Source organism: Oratosquilla oratoria, chromosome 8 (assembly GCF_046742065.1).
Source record: "Oratosquilla oratoria isolate Oo_2021 chromosome 8, ASM4674206v1, whole genome shotgun sequence".
In the NCBI taxonomy this organism is placed as follows: domain Eukaryota; kingdom Metazoa; phylum Arthropoda; class Malacostraca; order Stomatopoda; family Squillidae; genus Oratosquilla; species Oratosquilla oratoria.
Genome location: NC_134784.1, coordinates 78703545 through 78708544, shown reverse-complemented (window position 1 = coordinate 78708544; position 5000 = coordinate 78703545). Strand labels below are relative to the sequence as shown.

At 43.9% G+C, this 5000-nt stretch overlaps 1 protein-coding gene across 5 annotated transcripts in view; it reads left to right on the top strand.

Annotated features, from left to right (window-relative positions):
* Positions 1-5000, top strand: part of LOC143027847 (teneurin-m-like) — a 1035709-nt gene that overhangs the window by 703525 nt on the left and 327184 nt on the right. The window lies entirely within an intron of this gene.

Below are 5000 nucleotides of genomic sequence, written 5' to 3'. Positions count from 1 at the left end.
GTGTGTGTGTGTTTGTGTGTGTGTGTGTGTGTGTGTGTGTGTGTGTGTGTGTGTGTGTGTGTGTGTGTGTGTGTGTGTGTGTGTGTGTGTGTGTGTGTGCGCCCGCACATATCCACGCACATGCATGCTTTCATTTACACCCACATAAACATATTCAAAATCACTATTTTCTTAGAAGACTTTGCCGCACACATAATACACAGACATTAACATGTCCTTTACCATATTAAGAATCTACTCCATATCCATGGGACCCGTAATACAGAGGGGGATTGGTATCGGTGTACGGCGAAATTGATGAGGAGGGGGAATCCCAAGGGATTAGGGAGTTTGAAAGACATCGGGTGGAAGCAGATGCCTTTTAAGGCCTCCCCTGCCAGACGAGTAGAAAAATTCATCTGAATATGAATCCAGACTTGCCAGGAATTTAAGGCGTTCCATTTGGTGGGGGAAGGGGGCCGAGAAGGAGTCTCCCCTTCCTATTCACATCCTCAACTTCATCCTTTTCTTTATCGTTATCTTGATCTTTCTCCCCGGTGTTCCTACTTCTCCGGTTGTTTCTTATCCTCTTCCTCGTCATCCTACTGTTCATCCTTGTGTTCCTCCTCTTCCTCTTCCTCTTCTTCTTCCTCTTCCTCTTCCTCCTCCTCTTCCTCCTCCTCTTCCTCCACCTCTTCCTCCACCTCCTCTTCATTTTACTCTCTTTTTTATTCCTCCTATCTTTCATTTTGATCCTACTTTTACTTTCTTCTACTCCTTTACCCTATTTCCCGGATTTTACCCCCTTGCCCTGTCCCTCCTCTCTGCTTATCCTATTTCTCATTTGCCTTCCTTTTCTTCGTCGTCCTCTACTTTATCGAGCTCTTCCTCCTCTTTCCCTCCTTTGTTTACAGTCTTCTCCTTTCCCTATTATTCCTATTTCTCTTCCTTTTCCTTTGCCCTTTTCTCTCTCTTTAACTATCTTCTTCGTTTTTTTTTCTCTTCCTCTTCCTCCTCTCTCTTCCTCCTCCTCTTCCTCCTCTTCCTTCTCCTCTTCCTCCTCCTCCTTCTCCACCTTTCCTTACTCTTCTTCTGTGATGTTGTCTGGTCGATTTCTGTTGAACAAGTTGCCCAGTTTTGGAAGAATGTCGAAGGTGGTAGATCTTGCGTACGTGGATACGGAGAAGGTTTTAATAAACCTTAACAAAAGCGTTTGGTGTCAGCTAGAATCAGACGAGGAGACCCAGACACTTCTTGGACGAGAAACCTTCAGAAGTTTCCCAGAGGAGGAACTCCAGAAACCTTAGAAATTTGAGGCGACCTTCCCTCCCTCCAGAAACCACTTGGACGAAAGGTTCCGAAGAAATCTCGTGGACGAAGAACCTTTAACATAGACTCTTCGACTCAGGAAACTCTCACACGAAGACGAGAGAGAGAGCGAGGGAGAGAGAGAGAGAGAGAGAGAGAGAGAGAGAGAGAGAGAGAGAGAGAGAGAGAGAGAGAGAGAGAGAGAGAGAGAGAGCGACTAAATTTGAATCTGAGCTCATCTATGGCGGAAGGACGGAAGCACCCAGGCGTCCTGTAATCTCCGCCTGAAGTGATGCGCCTTCTGCTGCAGCTACGGGTAGATAAGGTCGGTAGACAGGGAGGTCGGTAGGTATTGAGGTAGTTAGGTAGGTTGGTAGGTCAGTAATGACAACTTAGACAGGGGCAGCACTCAACTCCCCCCCCCAAAAAAAAAAAAAAAAAAAAGCCTTTGGCCAACCAAAAGGGGTCCCCTCAGTTTTCAATGGCTGGAAATCCAAACCTCAAGAAGGGCTGACAATGGTCCATCCATAGATTTTTTTTTTTTTTTTTTTTTTTTTTAGGGCATTGACCAACCAAAGGGGTTCCTCAGCTTTCAATAGCTGGAAACCCAAACCCCAAGAAGGGCTGACAATGGTCCTTCCATAGATTTTTTTTTTTCAGAAATTTTGAACCGTTGTCAGTTTTCTGTTACCGTGGGACTGTTTTTGTAACACTATCTGAAAGAAGTAGCACGAAGGGAGAAGTCACCGGCTGAGTTCATCTTCAGGTGGGGGGAAACATCTAAAGGTGATAGAAACTGATCTTAGGCCCATACTGGGGATCGAATGCCTGCCTATCGGAACTGAGCTTACTGGTGGGGGCGAGGGTGTTGATGGCTTTTGAAGATGATGATTCCCTCTGACGTCTATCTTGTAGGACCATCATAAGCAGGTTCCAGTTTTTACTATGCTGATGCCCATGTACATATCCACACACATACATATACATATATACAGATACATTTATACGGATACATATATATAGATATATGTGTACATATATACATACACATAAATACGAGGATTGTTCCAAAAGTAATTCCTCCTAATTTTTTTACTCGTAACTTATAAGGTTGAAGAACTACGAAAATAGGAATGACACCATTAAAACGAGCGGAAATTTTTGCCCTAGAATTTATTTCTCCACGTAATCACCCCACTTCTCAAGGCACTTTCGTCAGCGATGAGCGAGGCACGTACCCGTCCGGACCGCAATTTGTCACTCCTTAATCGACGAACCCATCACCTAAGCGTGCTGACATCAACTGGCTCGGTTCCGTAAATGTTCACCAAGCGCCGGTGAATGTAGATTGGTTCCACTTTTGCGTGGAGGAATTCAATGACGCATTTCTTCTGACGCAAATCCATGACAGGGGTTACTTTATTAGACCGTCACACCGTCAATATCTGCAACAGAAAAATAATTTAAATATTCAGGTTATAAACACCAAGGTTGTTATCATAATAATGTCATAAACAATCCCATATGATCCCTTCGTGCAGAATAGAAAAAATAGAAGTCAATACTTTTGGAACTATACATATACATATACATACATACATATACATATACACATATATATACAGGTATGTATACACACACACACACACATATATATATATATATATATACATATATACATATATATATGTGTATGTATATATATATACATATATATATGTATATGTATATATATATATATATATATATATATATATATATTTATATGTGTGTGTGTGTGTGTGTGTGTGTGTGTGTGTGTGTGTGTGTGTGTGTGTGTGTGTGTGTATAATAATGCATGTGTGTGTGTACATGTGCGTGCATTTTGTGAGTAGATATAGATATAAAATATATATAATGTTCACATGTTAGAAAGCTCTGCAGTACGAAAATTCACAACTTAGTAATTTGATCTAACACATTCACGTACAAAATCTTATACTCTAAATTGACTAAGAATTACCTCTTTTAGCAATTCATACAAATGATAATGGAAGCATTTCCCGTCCACTCTCTTTGTAATGCAAAGAGTAATTAAATTCAGTTTTTTCTTGGAGCTTCGGGCCGAGCATCAGACCGGGGTGTGGGAACCCACGGTTGGTCACTTGTGTTGCAATACGAAGTAATATTTATAGGGATCACAAGCCTACATTCTCGTTGGGGAGTGTGTGTGTATGTGTGTGTGTGTGTGTGTGTGTGTGTGTGTGTGTGTGTGTGTGTGTGTGTGTGTGTGTGTGTGTGTGTGTGTGTGTGTGTGTGTGTTAGAAGAAGGACCAGATTTTCGTCGATGATGGTATGATGGAAAGGATGTGTTCAATCGAATGCCCGTTTGTTTTTTGTTTTTTCACCCCCCTGATTTGGTCCCATGACATGTATACTTTCTTCATAAAATCCCTGAATACACAGGGAAATGTAAACACGAAATCGCAATAACCAGAAACATGAGATTACGAGCGTCCGAAAGTCGCCTGGGAGCCGAACAGTGGACAGTACCTAAACACTAGAGACAGCAGAACCATTTTCTAAAAACAGGACCGATTTGTTGCGTAGGGTGTCCGCATTGTACAAGGGTGTCTAAACGTGGAATTTGTGATTCAAATATTCAACTACCTACGACCTTCTTGTCCCTTGGAGGCAGTATCAGAGACAACAAGAAGTATTGGTCTCAATATTATCAGTCGTCGTGTATACGAGAAGTGGCCGCAACTTTCCTCTAAAGAGGCGGTGTTGGTAGGTCAGTAATGGGTCGTAGGAGGAGATTAGTAAAGGGAAGCAATAATAAGAGGTGCATGTATGAGTCAGTAGAACCCAAGCCGGTAAGAGGTAATGGCTATGGAAGAGGTATAAGGTGCCTTGATAGGACACAGTACCAGCGACGAAGACAGAAGGCAGTAGACGTTCCTGTCCCCTGATGGCAGGGGAGAGGAGGAAGGTGCAAAGAAGGGGAGGAGGAGGTGAGAGTGGTTATGGTTGTGGTAGTTGTGGCGGTGGTGGTGGTAGAGATGGTGGTTATGGTGGTGATAGTAATAGGAGAGAAAGATAGGCGGAGGCAGTGGAAGTAGAGGCGAGAGAATGCGAAAGAGGAGATGATGTTGATAGTGGTAATGATGATGACGACGACGACGACGAGGTGGATTATGAGGAGGAAGAGGAGGAGGAGGAGGAGGAGGAGGAGGAGGAGGAGGAGGAGGAGGAGGAGGAGGAGGAGGAGGAGAGCAGCGAACACCGCGACCGACCAAGACTCCAGGTTCACGAATATGAAATGAAAGCCAATCCGGCCGAGTCGAGGTCCCTGGAATTGAATTTTTATGCTACGCTATGACGGGCGGAAGGGAAGAGCTGGTGAGGAGGAGGAGGAGGAGAGGAGTAGGAGTGGGAGGAGGATAAGGAGGAAAAGGAGGTAGGATGAGGAGGGAAGTAGAGGAAAGATATTGAAGTAAAACGGAATAATTAGGGAAGAGGGCGAATAAAGGAGGAAGAGGAGGAGAAGGAGGGGAAGAGGAACTTGAGAAGAATAGTTTGAGAACGACTGGAAGAGGGTGAGGAAGTGGAGGAGGAGGAGGAGGGTTACGGGGCGAAGAGAAGGAAGGAGAGGACACCAAGGACTGTGAAGCAAAGTAGAGTAGGAAAGAGGGAGAGGAGAAAGATGAGAAGAAGAAAGAGGAGGAGGAGGG